The 21535-nt window shown below is 39.9% G+C and overlaps 1 pseudogene; it reads right to left on the bottom strand.

The window, feature by feature from the left end:
• Positions 1-6023: 6023 nt before the first annotated feature.
• Positions 6024-7514, bottom strand: LOC122738005 (annotated as a pseudogene).
• Between the last annotated feature and the right edge of the window lie 14021 nt (positions 7515-21535).

Raw genomic sequence — 21535 nt, 5'->3', positions numbered from 1 at the left:
ATAAAAGGAATTAGAATAGGCAAGGAAGAAACACAACTATCACTCTTTGTAGATGATATGATGGTATACCTAGAGAATCTTAGAAAATTAAGTAAAAAAAAATCTACTTGAAACAAAGAACAACTTTGGCAAAGTAGCAGGATACAAAATAAATCCACATAAATCATCAGCATTTCTATATATACCCAACAAAGCTCAGCAGCAGAGATAGAAAGAGAAATATCTTTTAAAGTAACTGTAGACAAGATAAAATACCTTGTGTATGTGTCATGTACCGATGAGAAAAAAGGTATATTCCTTTCTATCCCCATTCAGTTTTCTCCAGAGTTCTATCATATCTAACTTTTCTAAAATTTTATTCAGAACTTTAACTTCTTTCTTATTAATTTTTTGATTAGAATTATCTAGTTACGAAAGGAGAAGGTTAAATTCCCCCACTAATAGAGTCTTTCTGTCTATTTCCCCTTGTAACTCATTGAACTTCTCTAAGAATTTGAAGGCTATACCACTTGGTGCATATATGTTTAGTATTGATATTACTTCATTGTCTATGGTACATTTTAGTAAGATGTAGTTTCCTCCCTTTTCTCTTTTAATTAGATCTATTTTTGCTTTTGCTTTGTCTAAGTTCAGGATTGCTAACCCTTTCTTTTTGACTTCAGCTAAAGCTTAATACCTTCTGCTCCAAACTTTTATCTTTACCCTGTGTTTATCTGTTTCAAATGTGTTTCTGGTAAATGACACATTGTAGGATTCTGGTTTTTAATCCACTCTGCTCTTCAACTCCATTTTATGGGAGAGTTCATCCCATTCACTTTCTTTTTTTCCATATAGTTTAGACATTTATTTTCCAAATTACATGTAAAAGCAAATTTTGAAATCAAATTTTTAAAACTTTGTGTTCCAACTTCTCTTCCTCCCTCCCTTCTCACCCCCACCCCAAGAACTCAAGCAATTCAATGTAAATTATACATGAGTAGTCATGGAAAACATCTCTACATTAGCTAGGTTGTGAGGGAAAACAGATAAAAACAAGACTTCACATTAAGTTGTCCAAAAAAAAAAAAAATGAGTTTCAGTCTGTTTTCAGATACCATCAGTTCTTTCTTTGTAGGTGTATTGCAATTTTCCTAAGTCATTCAGAGTTATATTGGATCATTGTGTTGCTGAAAATAACCACGTGCTTTACAGCAAATCAACTTACACTGTTGCTATTATTTTGTACAAAGTACATTTCTCTCTGCCTCAGTTCATATGGGTCTTTCCAGGTTTTTCTGATGGCATCCTGTTCATCATACCTTTTATAGAGTACCTTAAACATGATAAAGCATTTTCTTGACAATAGCTCAGGAGAGTAGGTACCATACATTTTGCCTTTGTAGTCAATCAACATAGCTATTTCCCTCCATCCTATACACTTCCAATGATATTTACTCTATTTTCTATCTTATTTTGCCCTATTCCTCCTCAAAAGTGTTTTGCTACTTACTGCCCCCTCACCTGCTCTACCCTCCCTTCATTCACCCTTCCCTCCTTATCCTCTTCCCCTCCTACTTTCCTGTGGGGTTAAATAGATTACTCTTCCCAATTGGATGTGTATGTTATTCCTTCGTTGAGCCCACTATGATGAGGGTATTTGAGATAATTTTGTTTCCTTTTTTTTTTTTGGTGAGGCAATTGCAGTTAAGTGACTTGCCCAGGGTCACAAAGCTAGTGAGTGTTAAGTGTCTGAGGCAGAATTTGAACTCAGGTCCTTCTGAATCAAGGGTCAGTGCTCTATCCACAGTGCCACTTATCTTTCCCTAATTCTGTTTTCTTAAATTTTTCTTCCTCCTTCCCTCCTTGACAGTCCCTATGAAATAGAGCAATTAAATATATATCATACATGTGCAGTTATGCAAATCATCTTCACCTTCCTCAAAAGTGTTTTGCTTTTTACACCTCCCTTCCCCAAACTTCCCTTTCCTCCTTCCCCTCTCTCTGCCCCCCCCATCTCCTTCACCACCCACTTTTCCACAGGGTAAAAATATATTACCACACCCACTTGGGTATGTATGTTATTCCCTCTTTGAGCCAATTTTGTTGATAGTAACATTCACTCACTGACCTATTCCTTCCCCCTCTTCCCCTCCCCATCATAAAGCTTTTTTCTTGTTTCCTTCATGTGAGCTACTTCTCCCCATTCTACCTCTCCCCTTCACCCTCCTCCAGTCTATTCCTCCTACCCCTCAACCCTATTTTAAAGATGTCATCATGGGTTAGCTAGGTGGCACAGTGGACAAAGCACCAACCCTCGACCCAGGAGGTCCAGAGCCCAAATGAGGCCCCAGACATGAAACCCCACCATCTTTGCCCCACAAAGAACAAGGATAAACAAAAGAAAATGAATGCTTTTAAATATATAATCCTTTCATATTCAGTTCAGACCTGTGTTCTCTGTGTATTCCTTACTGAAACAGTTCTTATGAGTTGGAAGTATTATATTCTCATGCAAGAATGTAAACAGTATAAACTTTTAAAGTCCTTCATGGTTTCTTTCTCGTGTAAACCTTTTCATGATTCTCCAGGCATTTCTATTCACTTCAGTTCTTTTCATCACAAATGCCTGAATGTCCTCTTTTTCACTGAAATCCCATTTTTTCCTCTGAAAGATTATATGCAGTTTTGCTAGGTACATAATTCTTGGCTGTAGTTCCAGTTCTTTTGCCCTCTGTTATATCATATTCCATGTCCTACAGCCTTTTAATGTAAATGCTGCTAGATCTTGTTTTCACCATATTGGAGTTCCACCTTATTTGAATTCCTATTTTCTAGCTGCTTGCAATATTTTCTCCTTGACCTGGGAGCTCTGGAATTTGGCTATAATATTCCTGGGAATTTTCCTTTTGGGATCTCTTTCAGGAGTTGATCTGTGGATTCTTCCAATTTCTATTTTAACTTCTGCTTCTAGAATATCAGGGCAATTTCTCCTTACAATTTCTTGGAACATAATGTCTAGGCTCTTATTTTGTTCCTGGTTTTCAAGTAGTCCAGTGATTTTCAGATTAACTCTACTGGACATATTTTCCACGTCAGCAGTTTTTTCCAAGGAGATATTTCACCTTGCCCTCTATTTTTTTCTTTCAATTGGATTTGCTTTATTGTGTCTTGGTTTCACATAAGGTCACTTGATTCCATTTGTTCAATCCTAATTATTAGGCAATTATTTTCTTCAGACAGCTTTTTTAATCTCCTTTTCCATTTGACTTTTCAAATTGTTGACTTTTTTGTCATGACTCTCCTGCATTGCTCTCATTTCTCTTTCCATTCTTTCCTCCCTCTCTCTAAATCTTCCTTCTATCTCTCCTACTTTCTCTTCAGGGTACCTTTTGAGAGCTTCCATGGCATTAGAGCAGTTCATATTTTTCTTGAAAGCTTTGGATGTAGGGGCTCTGAAGTTATCTTCTTCTGAGGATGCACCTTGATTTTCCTTGTTGCTAAAGTAACTTTCTACAGTTCTAAACTTTCTTTGCTTGATCATCTTGCCATCCTTTACTTGACTTTTAACTCCCCACTGGGGGACCCTGCTTCTAGGCTACACTACTATCTCTAGTTTCAGAGGGTCCAAGGTGTTTTGGTTTGAGGGAGGGCAGGTTTTTCTCTTGCTGGCCTATTCTCTGTTCTGAAGATAACCTCAAGCCTACTTACTAAACAACCAACCAGCAAAGCTTTCTGTGCAGTGGTTCTTAGCTTTGACAAGCCTGTGCCCCTCCACCATCTGGGACTCATACATCTCTGGATTTCTTCCTGGTTCACCACTGGGGAAGGACAGCCTGATTCCTCTCTAGGTCCCATTGAAACCCCTGCACTTTCCCCCTGGCCAGCTGCTCAGTCCTCTCACCTGACCACAAGATTAGTTCCAGAAGATGCTGCTGTTTCAGCTTATTTGGAGGCTCAGGGTTTAAGTTCCTCTGGTGCAGCATGCCTTTGGTCTCTGTCAGCATGATTATGGGATTGGACTTTACTGCTAGCTCAGCATGGCCCCTTTAATCTATCTATGGCTGGAAAATAATCTCAGCCCATATTTTTGTGTATATTTCTGCTCCAGGATTTCTTCTATTGCCATTTTAGGGGTAATTGTATCACGAGCTCTGTGCATTTAATGTCTTTCCTTTCTTCCACCATCTTGGCTGGTTTCTTATTCAATTAGATGATTGTTTATTAAGCACCTACAGAGGGCCAAGAGTACTATGCCAGAACTGCAGATGAAGTGACACTAATCCCCCATTTGCTTTCACAGTTATGATTACTAACTGGGTATTTCCCTCCATCTTCTTTTCCCCTTTATATGTACTGTTTTTTCTTCTTTCACCCTATTCCTCCTCACCCTTGTTATGCCTATGACCTCTGCTTCCCTCAATCTGTTCTCCCTTTATCAGCTGCCCTTTCTTTTCCTTCCCCTTTCCTCTACTGTTTCTGCCCTCCCTTCAAGATGTATAACCCTTTTCTCCTTACCCTTTTATTTGACTGAATGGCAAATGGGTATATATGTTATTCCCACATTGAAGCAAATCTGATGAGAGTAAGAATGAAATAATGCTCACTCCCCCTTCTTTCCCTCTGCTGTAATAGGTTTTTTGTACCTGTTCATATGATATAATTACCCCCATTCTACCTCCTCTTCCCTGTCCTCCCCATATTCTCTTTTTTTTTTTTTTGACCCATAAGTTTCTTCATATCATCACATAAAGGTCAATTTAGTAACTATATCATAATAGAGATAAAAATATCAAGAGTTATAAATATTTTCTTCCCATGTAGGTAAGTAAATATATTTACCTTATTGAATAACTTTCCCCCCCTGTTTACCTTTTTATACTACTCTCGAGTTTTGTATTTGAAGATCAAATTTTCTGTTCAGCTCTGGTCTTTTCTTCATGAAACCTTGGACATCCCCTATTTCATTGAATGTCCATCTTTTCTCCTGAAAGGTAATGCTCAATTTTGCTGGGTAGTTGATTCTTGGTTGTAATCCAAGCTCTTTTGCCTTCTATAGTATCATATTCTATGCTTTATGATCCTTTATTGTTGAAGCTGCCAGATCCTGTGTAATCCTAACTTTGGCTCCAGGATATTTTTTTTTCTGTCTGCTTACATCATTTTATTCTTCACCTGACAATTCTGGAATTTGGCTACAATATTCCTTGGAGTTTTCCTTTTGTGATCTATTTCAGGCAGTGATTGGTGGATTCTTTCAACGGCAATTTTATCTTCTGATTCAACAATATCAGGGCAGTTCTTGATAATTTCTTTGATTATGGTATCTACTCTCTTTTTTTGGATCATGGCTTTTTTAGGTAGCCCAATAATTCTTATATTATCTCTCCTGGATCTATTTTCCAGGTCAGTTGTTTTTCTAATGAGGTATTTCACATTTTCTTCTATTTTTTTTTTCATACTGTTGATTCTGTTTGAGAGATTCTTGGTGTCTCATGGAGGTATTAGCTTCCATCTGCTCAATTTTGAATTTAAGGCCTTATTTTCCTCAGTAGGTTTTTGCACCTCCTTTTCCATTTGGCCATTTTTACCCATTTGGCCAATTGTATTGTTTTTTTTTCATTTATTTTTTGAATGAAATTAAATCACTGCTTACAAAAACTTGCATGTGTTCCTGTGCCCTCCCCTCTGCTCAGGCTCCCCTCCCAGGAGACAAGAGTCCCAAATCATTTCAATTTCAAAGAAAGGGAAGCTCTGGGTCCCCCCAGGGCAATGGCTCATCACAGCAACCCAATCCATCTTCCCTGTGGGCACTGGCTCTGGGGTGTAGACCCCTGTGGTACCTGGAGGCAGCCCAGGGCAGGGTGACCCACACCTCTAGGACAGTCAACACTGGCTGAGGCCACTGTTCAGGCCAGAGTGAAATGATGTGTGTCCCTTCCCAAATGCCCTCCTCCCCTCACAGTCTCTCTCCCCTTCCTACCCCCCACTCCTAATTGCTACCCACTATGGTGACAAGGCCTCAATTTTTCTGGAGGGGACGGGGCCTACAGGCTGTAGAACTTGAGGCTCCTGTCCATGCCAGTTGAAGCGATGAATTTAGAGTGGTGCCCAAAGGCCACCCCTGTGGTCAAGCCACTGTGCTCTGTGAAGTGGAAGATTTCTGTCCACTGTTTGAAGATGTAGATCTGAACATCGGTGTCCCCAAGGGCCAAGTATGTGTCACACTGGTCAAAGATCAGTGACTTCACCTCAAAGTTGTTATCCAGCTGCAATGTCTTGAAATTCTTGAGTTTACGAAGATCCCGGAGTTTGACGGATGAATCATCGGGCTGCAGTAGCCAAATAATAACCATTCTCTGAGAAGGCAATGCTGGTGATGGGGCCAGAGTGTCCGGGAAATTGGCCGCATTGGTGCCTTCCTTCAAGTCCCAGATCTTGATTTGAGAGTCCATGGTCCTGGTCCCAAAAATCAGCCTGTCAGGATGGAACTGAGAACAGGTGAGGGCACAACCAGAAGTCTCATCGGTGACCTTGGTGAGCACCCACCCTGTCTGGATATCGAAGAAGGCCCAGTACTGATCATCAGAAGATCTCAGGAGGTAATCACCCATAGCATGAAGACTCAGGCCAGTCACGGAGGTCTCCTGCGCCTGGACAACTTGCACGCAAGAGGCTTTGTGGACCGACAAAATGTGGATGGTGGCATCTGTGGAGGCAGAAAACACCAGATCCTGGGACAGGTGGAACACCATGCTGTTGACCTTCTAGGCGTGCCCTTTGAGCGTGGCCAGGATCTACTCTGAAGTCTTGTCGAAGACGACAACGTTCTTATCCGCCCCTCCGGTGAGGATCTTGTTGGTGTCCAAGGGGCAGAGGTCCAAGGCAAGGATGCCTGGGATGCTGGCACTGTGCAGCCCCACGTGTAATGCAAACCTGCCGGTATTGCTGAGCTCCTTTGGCTTCACCAGCTCCTCCGACACTGTCTTCCTCCTCTTTTTACGCTCTGTGGTGAACACTGTGGCTTTGTCTTGAAGCTTCTGGATGATCTTGGGGGTCATTCCAACCAGCTCTCCTAAATCCATCGGCTAACCAGCACCCATGACCCTGGGCTGGGAGCTTGGCACAGCCTGGGGTACGATGAGACCGGTCTGGGGCTTCAGCGTGGCCAGAGTTTCTCGGGCAGCAGTGACCTCCTTGGTGAGACGGGCAATGACACGGCAGGTGGCATTGTGCCAGTACAGCGTGTGGGACAGCTCCTGGCGGGTGGTCTGCAGCTGCTGGCGCAAGGTGAAGCTGTGCAGCATGACCGCGTCCCATTCATCTTGGAGGGCCTTCAGGATGACCAGGATGCTTGTGGCAGATGGTGGCTTGGGCCGGATGGGGTGGGCAACTTTGATGTCAATGAGCTGCTCCTCAGACAGAGGCTGGTTGTATGGGGTTGGTGCCATTCTCTCGATGAGCCTCTGTTCGTACACGTGGTTGGAGACCGGGGACACGTAGGGGTGCTCGGGCACCTCATTGGAGATGGAGCAGATGAGGGACGTGGCACCACTGTCGCCGCCATGACCGCTGCCGTGCTGGGATTCCCTTCACGCCGGGCTCTGTTTCTGGGGTCCGCCGTCTCTACTTCTGGTTCTCCCCCTCTCCCAGGGGTTATTCCAGTTTGGGAAGGGAGAGGGGGAAAGAGGAGGAACGAGTGTGAGGCTTCATGTCGGGGAACCGTCCCACGCGGGATCATGGGGCAACTCCAATTGTATATTTTAAGGAATTATATCCTTTGGTCAGTTTTCTGTGCTTCCTTTTCCAAGCTGTTGACTCTTTTTTTCATAGTTTTCCTTCATAGCTCTCATTTCTTTTCCCATTTTATCTTTTACTTCTCTCATTTCGTTTTAAAAATCCTTTTTGATCTTTTCCAGGAAAGTTTTTTGGTCTTGAGACCAATTCATCTTCCATTTTGAGGCTTCACAGGTAGGTATTTTGACAGTACTTCCCTCATCTGAGTTTGTGTTCTGTTCTTCCCTGTCACTATTCAAGTCCTTTTTTGTTTCTTACTCATGTTGTAGCTGATTTTTTGCCTTTTAAAGTTGAGGTCTGCTCCTGGGCACCAGAGACACTTTTGTAAGTTTCTCTTGCTGGGGAATGGGGGCCTGGTCTGTGGCTTTCTGCTCAAAGGACTCTATGGCTTGTGGATTCCTCACTGCCCTTGGCTTACTTTCTCAGCTGGGATGACTTGGCTAGGAGTACCTATCCTATGCGTGGTTCTCTAGCTACTAGTTTGCCCTATTAGCTGGTGCTGGTGGGTCTCACAACTAGGCTGCTTCACAACCAGCCTACTGAACCCAAAGGCCTTATTTCTTAAATATATAGGGAATTACACACAAAAAATAAAAAAGTAATAATTTCCATTCTTCAATTGATAAATGGTCAAAGTACATAAACATATAGTTTTTAGAATAAGAATTCAAAGTTATGTACATTCATATGAAAAAGTGTCTAAATCATTGTTTTGACAGGAATTGCCATTGTGGGGATACAAAAAAAAAAATAGATAGTCCCTTGAGTTCCTGTCCTCAAGGACTTTAAAATCTGATGGTGGTGACAATAAGCAAACAGATGATTACAAATAAGATATACATCATATAAATAAGAAATAACTGAAGGAGTTCACTAGACCTAAGAATTATTAAGTAAGAGGTTTTTCTGGTAGAAGTTGGGCTTTTAATACAATTTAAAGGAAGGAAGATAGGAAAAATGAGGAAAGAACATTCCAGCAATCAGGGAGAGTCAGAGAAAAAGTCCAGGGCTGAGAGATGAAGTGTTTTCCATGTAACAGCAAGGCCAGTGAAATTGGATCAAAGAAGATGTGAAATGTAGCATCAGCTAGTTTATAAAGGGCCAAATAGAGGATTCTGCATTTAATCCTCAAGACAATATGGAGACACCAGCACTTACTGAATTGGGGTTGGGTTAAATAGTCATATTTATGGTTTAAAAATTACACTGGCAGCTGAATGGAAAATAGGCTGAAGTGAACAGAGATCCGTGGTAGATGGAATGGCCAGTAGGCTTTTCAGTATTCTAGAAGTCAGGTGATAAGGTCTTGTACCAGCATGGTAATAGTATTAAGGGAGAGAAGAGGACATGTCTCAAAAGAAGTGAACCTGATCAGTTAGGTAATTGAGCATCTCAAGAACTCAACTAACAATCAGAATAGTATCAGGCCTGTTCAAAATCCCTATGCTTACATCCTGCGAGACCAAAGAGAAATATTATTAATATAATAATATTATTATAATTAATATCATAACCCCAAGGCAAAGATCAATGTTTGCGAAGGCCTAGATTCCCCTGAAGATGGATTATAGTCTTGGCTACTATACTTAAGACCATGCAATTCCTGGCCACATCATTGATTTATAGAGCTTGATACAACAATCCTCTGCAAGGTAAATCCTGAAAATAATATGGTAGTAAAAACAATGAAAACAATGAATAAAATTAACAAATATCTTAATTTGAGAGATGCCAATAGGCAAATCCCAAAGAGGACAGCAATTCTTTACGTGTATAACAAATCAAAGCAATCCACAGAGATAATAATGTCCTATCAACAAAATTATAAGAGCACATAGAATAAATTTTAAGAGTTATGAAATTGAATTAATGGAGAATTACTTGGGGTGTAGTGTGTGTTTAGGGAAAACTAGTACCTCTATTTTGAGGGCTTCCAAGCCCTTTTCAGGGCTGCTTTCTACCTCTGATGTTTATATGACCTACCCAATTCTCATCTGTGGCTCCAAGAGACTGTAACATGAGCAGCAGCCACACCCCAGTAAACCATTTGGGTAGATGCACTAAATGATTTTGAGAGTAACCAAGGGGTCTCAAACCCTTTAGTGAGTTAGGGGTTGTCTATCTCAAGCATGTGAAGACTTCCCCTGGTGTTATGGGCAGATGAGAAAAAAGTGTTTGAATGGCCACAAAGGCAGCTGAAGCAGGTACTGCAAAGCACTTTAGCGCTTGGTCAGATATAGAAGACACCAAGGTCATTCACTGGATCATGAGTCACCATCAGTTGCCATGACTCTATACTGCCACTAGACTGTGATGACTCTGAAAGAGAGAGTGAGGCAGATGACTTTATACAACTCTCCCTTGCTTAAATCCAATTTATGAACAGAGCAAAAGATATCAACCATACTATTTTACCATTTTTAACTATTTCAAAGTCCTGTGGCAACAGGCAAGTGATGAAGCAACAGAAAAATATGCTGGGAGCTGTAGCCTCAACCCTGCACACAGACAGCCCAGGCTATAGGGTCATCTTCTCACTGGAAGGATGCATAGATTTTGGCAGTCCCCTGGTTGTCTGAGCAGCCTTTTAATTTTTATTTGAATAGAATTGTATTTTCCATAATATATGTAAAAGCAAAATTTTAACATCAAGTTTTAAAAAACTTTGTGTTCCAACTTCTTTTCCCCCCTCCATTCGCACTTTCCACCCACAAGAACTCAAGCAATTCAAAATAAGTTATACATAAGTAGTCATGGAAAAATTCAAAACTTCAGATTAAGGAATTGTCAAAGAGGAAATGAAAAAAAAATTTAATGTGTTTCCATCTGTTTTCAGATACCATCAGTTCTTTCTCTGTAGATGGGCTGCAATCTTCATAAATCTTTCAGGGTTATACTGGATCATCGCCTTGCTGAAAATAACCACATGCTTCTCAGGAGAACATCCCCCACTATTGCTGTTATTTTGTATACAGTACATTTCACTCTGCTTCAGTTCATGTAGGTCTTTCCAGGTTTTTCTGATAGTATCCTGTTCATCATAACCTTCATATAGTACCTTAAGCTTGACAGAGAATTTTCTTTATAAAAGCCCAACAAAGAAGGTACCATATGTTTTGACATTATAATCAACCATCATAACTATTTGCCTCTATCCCACTTCCTTCATATGACTTTTACTCTATCTTCTTTTTTTACCTGTTCCTCCTCAAAAGTGTTTCACTTCTGATGATCCTCTCCCTCACTCTTTTTTCACCCTTCCTTCCTTATCCTCTTCCCCTCCTACTTTCCTGCAGGGTTAAATAGATTGCTCCTCCCAACTGGGTATGAAAGCTATTCCCTCCATGAGCCCACTCCAATGAGACAAGGGTCCCTGAGTTAATTCTGTGTTCTAAATTTTTCTTCCTCCCTCCCTCCTCAACCCTCCCTATGAGATCAAACAATGCAATATGTCATACTGGTGCAGTAATACAGAACATCTTCATCTTCCTTGAAAGTGTTTTGCTTTTACCTTCTCTCTCCCCCAATCTTCCTTTTCCTCCTTTCATTTTCCTCCCCTCTGCTTCCTCCCCCAAGAGCAAAAATATATTACTATACCTACTTGAGTATAAGTTAGTCCTTCTTTGAGCCAATTCTGATGATATTAAGGTTCACTCACTCCCCAACTCCTTCTCCCTCTTCTACTCTCCTCCATAAGCTTTTGTCTTGTTTCCTTCATGTGAACTACCCCTCCCCAGATCATCTCTCCCCTTTTCCCTCCCCCAGTCTATTCCTCCTACACCTCAATGCTATTTTAATGATGTCATCATGGATTAGTTGGGTGGCACAGTGGACAAAGCACCAGCCCTGGACCCAGGAGGTCCCAAGCCCAAATCCAGCCCCAGACAGAAGATACCCGACCCTGTCTGCCCCACAAAGAACAAAACATAAATTCTTTACAGATATCATCCCTTCATATTCAGTTCAGCCCTGTCTTCTGTGAATTTCTTACTGAGCTAGTTCTTAGGATTTCAAAGTATTATCTTCCCATGTAGGAATGTAAATGGTTTGATCTTTTTTTTTTTTTTTTTTTTTTTGGTGAGGCAACTGGGGTTAAGTGACTTGCCCAGGGTCACACAGCTAGTATGTGTTGAGTGTCTGAGGCCAGCTTTGAACTCAGGTCCTCCTGAATCCAGGGATGGTGCTTTATCCACTGCGCCATCTAGCTGCCCCGGTTTGATCTTTTAATATTACTCATGAAGTCTTTTTCCTGTTTACCTTTTTATGCTTCTCCAGGGTCTTGTATTTGAAAGTCAAATTTTCTATTCAGTTCAGGTCTTTTCATTACAAATGCTTGAAAGACCTCTTTCTCATTGAAATCCCATTTTTGCCTCAGAAAAATTATACTCAGTTTTGCTGGGTACATAATTTTTGGCTGAAGTCCCAGTTCCTTTGCCCTCTGGAATATCATATTACATGTCCTTCAGTCCTTTAATGTAGATGCTGCTAGATCTTGTTTTATCCTTATTGGAGCTCCACAGTATTTGAATTCCTATTTTCTAGCTGCTTGCAATATTTTCTTCTTGACCTGGGAGCTCAGGAATTTGGCTCTAATATTCCAGGAGGTTTTCCTTTTGGGATCTCTTTCAGGAGGTGATCGATGGATTCTTTCAATTTCTATTTCAGCTTCTGCCTCTAGAATATCAGGGCAATTTTCCCTCACAATCTCTTGGAGGATGGTGTCTAAGCTCCTGTTTTGGTCATGGTTTTCAGGTAGTCCAATGATTTTCAAATGATCTCTCCTAGATTTATTTTCTAGGTCAGCTGTTTTTCTAAGGAGATATTTCACATTGCCCTCTATTTTTTCATTCAATTGGATTTGCTTTACTGTGTCTTGGTTTCTCATAAGGTCTCTAGCTTCCATTTGTTCAATCCTAATTCTTAGGCAGTTATTTTCATCAGACAGTTTTTTAATCTCCTTTTCCATTTGGCTTTTCAAACTGTTGACTTTTTTCTCACGACTCTCCTGCATCGCTCTCATTTCCCCTTCCATTCTTTCCTCCTTTTCTCTACATCTTCTTTCTATTTCTCCTACTTTCTCTTCAAAGTCCCTTTTGAGAGCTTCCATAGTCTGAGACCAGTTCATATTTTTTTTGGAAGCTTTGGATGTTGGAGCTTTGACCCTATTATTATCTTCTTCTTCTGAGGTTGTATTGTGGTCTACTTTACCCTCAAAGAAGTTTTAAATGGTCTTCTGCTTTCTCTGCCTACTCATCCTGGTTTACTATTTCTTGGCTTTTAACTCCTTCTTATAGTGTGGCACTGCTTCCAGGACACACTGTTCAAGCTACAGCATGGCTCTGGGGATGGTTAGGCTTCTTCTCAGCCTTCCTGGTTTCAATTTCATTTGATTTTAAATTCCTCACTGGCGGGTGGGGTGATGCTGCTTCTAAGCTCCGCTCCTGTTCCGAGGTTCAGAGGGTCCCAGGTGTTTTGGCTTGAGGGGGGGCAGGTTTTTATCTCATCTGGTCTGTTCTCAGGTCCAGTGATAACCTCACAGGCCTACTTACTAAGGAACCAACCAGCAAAGCTTTCTATGTTGTGATTCTCAGCTTCCGATGGGACTACTCCCCTACTCCCCTCCCCCACCTGTGTCTCCCACCACTCAGGATTTCTTCCTGTTCCCCACTGGGGTGGGACAGTCAAATTCTTCCCCCCAGTCCACTGGTACCCATGCACTTACCCCCCCGCCCTGCCCCCGTGCCAGCTGTTCAGTCCAACCACGCACTTGGCTCTAGAAGACGCTGGTGGTGCAGCCGATTCAGAGGCACGGGCGCAAATTCGACCTGCAGGTGTCTGGTGTGTTGGCCCAATTGCGGGGTTAGGCTTTATTTGTGGACCAGCATGGCCCCCTGAAATCTACCTATAGCTGGAGAAAACTCTCAGCCTGTATTTTTGTGTTTTTCTGTCCCAAGAGTTCTTTTATTGTTATTGTTGGAATGATTGTATCAGGAGCCCTGTGGATTTAATGTCTTTCCTCCACCATCTTGGCTCTGCCCCCCATGAGCTTTCTTTTAAGGACAGCACTGCTCACTGCCTGGTGTGAACAAATGCCCTAAAAATTGTCTGCTTTACCCAATCCTGGCCTGTTTGATGGAAGGTAGGGATCCAGCCATGTGGTCAAAACACACACAAAAATGTATAAAAACTTCTGCTAAGTTGACTTCACTCAGCATCATTACATGGAATGTGCACACACTTATGGACAACACAAAATCCATAGACTTGAATGATGACCAGCTCTCATCAAGTATTACATCTAAGTAACTGTTCTGAGTGAAGTTTGTTTCTAACTTGGAGTGAAAGTTGAGTCAACACACAGTTGGCAACAGTAGGGAAGAATACGAGTGAGCAGCACTCAGAGATTTTGTGTACAGCACTGCATTTGCTCATCTGGTTCAGAACACTTGTAAATATCAAGACTGGTTTGAAAAATGATGGGCAAACTCAGAAACTGCTGAATGAAAAATGAGAACTCTATATTTTGCCAGCAGGATAGTTCATCCCTCTCTAAGAAGGAAGCATTTAATTCAATCAAAACTAAAGTACAAATGAAGCTTAGAGAGGTGCAGGATTCTTGACTCTGTAAGAAGGCAGATGAAATTCAGTTTTACACTGATAGTAATAATCTAAAGTGCTTTTATGTTGCCCTGAAGGCCATGTGTGCACCAAAGACATATGGTGTATCTAAACTACTCAGTGCTAATGGAGCTACATTGATTAGGGAAAAGGATATGGTCCTAGAGAGATGGGCTAAACACTTCCACAGTGTCCTTAAAAAACCATCATCAATCAATGTTGAAGCTATTGACCATTTACTCCATGTTGAAGTCAATCCCTCTGTAACTCAATTTCCAACTGAGGAACAGAAGGCTCCTCTCCTGTGTCAAAGCACCTGGTTTTGTTTCCATTCTAGCTGATATTTAGAAGGTGGGAGTCCCATTGCTCATACAAAGCTAAATGAAATTTTATGCGTTACATGGCAAGAGGAGGTTTACCTCCAGGAGTCAAAGATTGCAACCAATGTCAATCTCTATAACGGGAAAGGAAATAGATTGTCATGTGACAATCACAAACAGGCTCTCTTTCTCAGTAACTTCTGGCAATATTCTTGCCAGAGTCCTCCTTAATAGACTGTTCATTCACCTTGAAAACAATCATTTACTTGAGAGCCAGGTTGACTTCAGAAAAGGCTGAGGACTGATCAGTATTGTTTTTGGTGCCTGACATCTCCAAGAGAAATATCAAGAGCAGAACAGAAGTCTCTACACAATGTTTCTTGATCTGACCAAGGCCTTTGATACTACCAGTCATATGAAAAAAAATATGTCAAAATTTTGTTGCCCGGAGACTTTTTTCAGTATTGTACATCAATTTCATAATGGCATGCTTGCCTGGTTTCTGGTTATGGATAATGTTCTTGTGCTTTCACAGTCACCAATGAAGCAAGACTGTGTGCTTGTTCACATGATTTTAGTATGGTCTTTTCATGAATTTTGTCAGATAACTTCAATGAGGATGAACATGTAATCAAGGTCAGCAACCACACTAATTGTAAATTATTTAACTTAAAAATGCTACACACCAAGACTAAATTGGAGGGAGAGCTAGTGCATGATTTTGTTTGTTTGCTGATGACTGTGCACCCAATGCAGCCTCTGAGTTTGAGTGGAATAGCATATCATAGGAAATGAATAAATTGATGAACTCTGAATTTCATGTACTTGTGGAAGCATCAAAATATATTTCAAAATCCCCTTGCATTAAGGCAGAAAAAGCAAGTGTAAGTCAATGGTAAATAGATACCGGTTACTAGGATATGAATTTGGATAGCATGACCCTTAAAGGAAGAGATGTTGCATAGTATTGGGGAGAGAGGGGGGAGGGGGAGGAGAGGAGATGAGAGAAGACGAGAGGAGAAGAGAAACTGCTAGGGACAGAGAGAAACACACAGTATTTCAACCCTGATACGAGGATTAGTGAAAGGGGAGCAGGAGTACAGGAGTTCATGAAAGTATAGTTATAGGGGAAAAATGTCCAAGAAAGTAGTATCACCAGGAATGATATAGGTCTCAGTGACTGCCAAAACATAGAAAGAGTAAGAAAGTAAGAAATTAAAAATGAAAGGAAGTTTGTTAATTCTGGGCTTTTCAGAAGGCATAGCGGAAGGAAAATGCAGAATTAGAGTAGTATATTATGATGGGTGTGTTGAATTAGATGTTCCTGAGGGGGCAGGCAGTTCAAGATGGAGAAGGATGTTTTTATATCTCTAGCCATGGATTCAGGAATCAATTAAGTATAGGGTGCAACATCTGAGGCCAATGTGTAACACAATGAATAGAATGTTGGACTTAAAGTCAGGAAGACCTTGGCTTAAATTCTGCATTAGATATTTCATAATTCTAGAAGTTTTGTCAATTCATTTAAATTTTCCCTTACTGTAAAATGAAGGGATTGGATTTGATAGTCCCTAAAATCCCTTCAAGTTCTTCATTTATGACCTTATGAAAATGCTGATCTTTGACATGTGAGTGCTGACAAATTATCAGTAGTTGAAAAGAGGTATGTTGAGGTAGGATGAGGGAGAACCCTCCACATTTATGTGGTGATGTTGTGGACATTTCCCAGAAAGAACTAGCAGGAGGAGGTATAGAATGCTGAGAACAGGGTGTAGGGAGTGTAGAGGCAGGAGGTGGAAAGGATCTTGTCTTGCAGGAGATTTACAGGGCAGAAGGATATAGAGAGGCCATGGAAATCAGGAGTTAGATGAGTAGTTTTTCTCCTGGGCTGGGCATCTGGGCTGTGAAGTCAAAGCAAGCCCCACAAAAGGAAAGTGGGTAGCATGCTGTTATCCTGTATTCATTTTGCATTTATTTTATATATCTGCTAGGTAGGTAGGAGAAAAAAATCATTGGCCACAAGTCTTTTTGAACAAATTCTGAATTTTTATTCTAAGAAAAAGCCTAACTAAATACTACATAACTCATTATCCAGTAAATAATTAATATTTTTGACTCAAACAATACATAAAACCATCTATGAAAGGAGACATAGATTCAAATTGTGAAGGAAATAAACCCCCACATTACTAAAAATAAAAATTTTAAAAGTATTCAGAAATATTCACCCCTTATTAAAACATCTATTTCCTTCTTATATTACAAAATGAAGGAAACTTTTGTTTTGAGTATTTAAAATAGGCTTAGATATCACTTGATTCATCGAATTGTAAGGATTGTGAATTTTTGTCTGGACAGAACCTTAGACCTCATTGAGCCATTTTCTCTCTCTCTCTCTCTCTCTCTCTCTCTCTCTCTCTCTCTCCAAGTGATTTCTCCAAGATCACATAGGTGATATATGACAGAGGGCAATTGGAACCCAGGTGCTATGACTCCAAAATTTATTTGTGATTCAAAAGAAAGTAATTTAAAAATACTAGATCTGGCAGGCAATTCACCTTATCCTTGTAGTGAATTTCTTTTGTTGTTATATATATAGAAAATAGTTGTTTGCTTCTTCATATTTTCCTTCCACTATGATCTTCAAAGGTTCTGTCTTAACTTATAAATGTTCATTCTGTTTAAACTACATTTTTCTCCTATTCATATTTTTTTCTTTACTTTAGAAAACTGCACTACTATGGAAGACAGTTACTTGTAAAATGTGTATGATTTTTAAAGGAATATAATAACTTTTTTTCCTAAATTTTGAGGGAACAAAAGAAGCATTTATAGATGTTTTGAAATAACTCCATCTTTTAAATGTACTTTTCAACTCTTAAAGTCTACATAAGTATACTTTTTGAGGTTTCTATAAATAATGCAGATCAAGCAATTAATATTGATTTTTACTAGGTAGACCCAGAAATCATACATCTGGGACAGCCATTCTGGTATTGCAAAGTTAACAGCATGATACAGATTCTAGCATTTTTCATGGCATTTAAGTGAAAATCAGTGGGAGAGTTGGGGGAGAATTGTATTTTAATTCAGCCTAAATTTGGAATAAAATGGTAATCTACTTTGCATTTTCATGTATCTGGCAGTCTAATAATTTCTGAATCTCCACATTTAATTTCAAGCTTAAATATCACCTTGCTAGCATGAATTTCTACATTTTTATTCCAATTACCTTTGAGAATTACTGAATATACTCTAGTTAAAGGAATCATTAATAGTATATTAAAGGACAAAATATTCTTTAACAGTTGTTCTATGGTGTCCTAAGTTGATCAACAGATCTATATGTTAGTATATATCAGGCAAACAATTTCTACTTTAGTGTGTGTGTGTGTGTGTGTGTGTGTGTGTGTGTGTGTGTTTAATGTCCATTACTTGCTGGTTTCACTTTTGCAAAATTCATTGACAGATAAAGAAAAATATGGACATTACCAACTTCTACCACTCCCAAATCCACCATTCTAGATGATTTCCCTTTCTATTATTTCTCTGGCACTTCTACAATTTTGCCTTCTCCTCTGCCTCTGAGAGGCTGAATTCTGATGGTAAATTGGATTTTACCTTATTTGGACTATAAGCAGCTGAAATTGGCCTATGACACTCCAAATGGGCCACGCCCCTCCCCCAGCACTTTGTTTCTCCCAAACCTCCCCAGACACTTAATCCTCATGCACCACACACAGCCCACTCCCCACTCCCCACTCAGCAGGGATGAGCACAAAGGACCCCAGAGATGCAGGAGCTTCCTCTACCCAGCCCCGGCTCTGGTTGCATGCTGCATGAAGTCTTAGTGCCTTGACTGGCCTTGGGTCCTCCCCTGGTGGGGCCAAGGAATTAGTTTGGGATGCATAGATGTAGCAGGCCAAGGTTTGAGGGGAGATAAGGGAAGAGAGAGATGCCAGGGAGATGGTATGGAAAGAAAGAGGGGGGTAACTATAGTGAGAGAGGGAAGGCAGTGAAAAACACAATGGAAGGAGAAAATGCAAGCAGCAAGACAGAGAGGGGGAGGTGAACCAGTCTGAGCAAGGCTGGAGCACCAATAGCCAGCATACCCTCAGGCGAGGCACTGGCAGGAGAGAAAGTTTAAAACACAGTCAGGTTATATTTTTCTTTGTATTCAATTCTAAATTTGTTTTATATAAATAAACCCTGCTTTGATTATTAAAAAAAAAGTCATTTGCTTATCAGTCTGAGAGGCAGGGGGGGAAGGAGCAGGCCCTTGCAGACTGGCTTAGGCAGCTAATAGCCAGCTATAGCTTTACCAGCTAAATGCAGTCAGATAGCCACCCAGGAGTTCACAGTTTAGGCCCCCCAGTTAAGTTAAATATTTTTTATACTGAATGGCAACCCACATGGGACTTATGAGCTAGATATAATTTTTTAGCTAGCTATATTTTTTCAGAGAGCTAGTTATAATTTTTAGCTACGTATAATTATTTTTCATGTAGTCCACACTTACAAATTTTTCAGATCAGCAGTTAAGTTAAAATATTTTCTCTAACAGGAACTAGGCCACCAGACCTCTTCCCAGCCATTAACAAACCATACCATGTTGAGGTACTTTCACTCTGTACCTTTACAACTTTATCTTCCTTTTATATAGTGTCTTCTGTTAGGAAGTAAGAACCTTGGAGACAGTAATTTTCTTCATTCTTTTTATCCCTAGGATTCAGCAAAATCCTTTGGCATATACTAAGTTCTTAATAAGTCTCATGCATACATTCATTCTATTACTATTCTATTATCAGCTGCCACAATGATAGTACATTATATAACTTGAAAAAGCTACAAACCAAGAACAAATTGGAGGGAGAGTTGATGAATGGTTTTTTATTTGTAGATGCTTATGCATTCATTGCTGCCTGTGAATCTGAGATGCAATAGAGTATGGATTGATTCTATGCTGCTTATGCTAATATTTGCATAACAATAACAAGAAAACACAGGCGTGCTCCAATAGCTAGAACCACAGTATCCATACATGGAACCATCGGTTACAGGAAATGAAGAAATTCTCAATGCTATAGATAAGTTCACTTGCCTTGACAGTATACTTTCCAGGAATGTACATACAGATGATGAGGTTGACACATACTTTGCCAGACTTAGCCTAGTGTTTGGGAAGCTCCAAAGGAAACTGTGGAGAAAAAAGAAATTAGACTTCCTGCCTAACTGAAGTCATTGTGGTGACCTCATTGTTATATGCCTATGAAACCTGGACAGTATACCACTGACAAGCCAAGAAACTGAATTGCTTCCATTTGAATTGTCTTAGGAAGATTCTGAAGATCACATGGAAATATGAAGTAATGGAAACTGAGGACCTTTCTCCAGCTAAACTTCCAAACATTCAACTGCATAGAGCACATCTACAATGGGTTGTCTGCGTTGTTTGAATGCCAAATGTATGTTTGCCTAAAAGACTATTTTATGGAAAAATCACAGAAGATAAGCATGGAGGTAAGAAGAAGCAATACAAAAACATTCTCAAGTTCTTTCTGAAGAACTTTGGAATTCATTACGTAACACATGAAAGACTGATATGGTACTACTAAGTATGGCATACCCATATTGAAGAAGGCACTATTGTGTTGTTGTTTGTCATTTGTTCAAAAAGAGGACTATGACATTGGAGTGCTGTCATGACTTGTGGTGGATTGGATTTTAACTGAAGGAAGACTGTGCAAAGTCACCAACCTCACTCTCTTCTCCAGAGCCATCTGAATACTGTGGTGAGATATATATCAAGATCAGTAGAGATGGCCCCACATCTTTTAAGGCAATAGGGGTTAAGTTAATTGCCCAGGGTCACAGAGATAGTGAGTGTCTAAAATCAAATTTGAACTCAGGTCCTCTCAACTTTAACCACTGTGCAACCTAGCTGCCCCAGAAATTTCTGTGTTCTATGAGCAAAGAAGAATTGCATTATCTCAAAAGAAATGTGATATGCACAAATTTAGTCCACTCCCAATGCTCATGTGTACTATTTGTATGCAGTTTCTGGTAGAACATTCAAAGCTCATGTTAGTCTGATTAGCCATGGTACCTTGATTCCAACATTTTGTTTATTTTGGTCCTCTTTGAGAACAAAGGGAAACAACCAACCAACTGTAGGAAGACATTTTTATAGGACTATTATATCTTATATCTTACCCCAAAAGGGGGAAATTTTTGGATTGCCAAAAGGACATCATTATAAAACATCACCTAAATATGACCCTGATAAATTTGTAGTGTTATTATAAATTTCCAATGTATTTTAACCAAATGTATAAAATGTGTAATCACAAGAAAAGAAATTCATGACCCTGTAAGTAGTACCAATATTATAATCTTTGTGCTCAGATATGTTTAATAATAGTCTTGTTAGTAAAAACAAAACTAATAAATCAACAAGGAGAAACTAATTTTCTAGAATCATATGACTACAGATATATTTTTTACTGTGGGAGATATATAAAACAACCAGCATCAAATAGCAACTTGACTTTAAGATTAGTTAGGAATTGAGTTGCATTTCTAAAGAAAGAAGTAGGGGTGGAAAGAATGTAATACTTTCAGAATGTTTTAAAAATTCCTAAAATATTTGAGCATCCATCCCTCAAATTTAAATGTTTTTTCCTCTCTTTGAATATATCTTTCAGCTTTTGAAAAAATGTACATGTAGAAAAATATACACAATACACATAGAGTATTTAGCCTATCAAATGAATAAAGAACCTTCCATGAGTAAGAACAACCTGATTTCAAGTCCTGCTTTTGAC

This window comes from Dromiciops gliroides, chromosome 2 (genome assembly GCF_019393635.1).
Source record: "Dromiciops gliroides isolate mDroGli1 chromosome 2, mDroGli1.pri, whole genome shotgun sequence".
Lineage (NCBI taxonomy): Eukaryota > Metazoa > Chordata > Mammalia > Microbiotheria > Microbiotheriidae > Dromiciops > Dromiciops gliroides.
The sequence above is the reverse complement of the archived record's forward strand: the minus strand, read 5'-3'. Positions and strand labels throughout refer to the sequence as shown.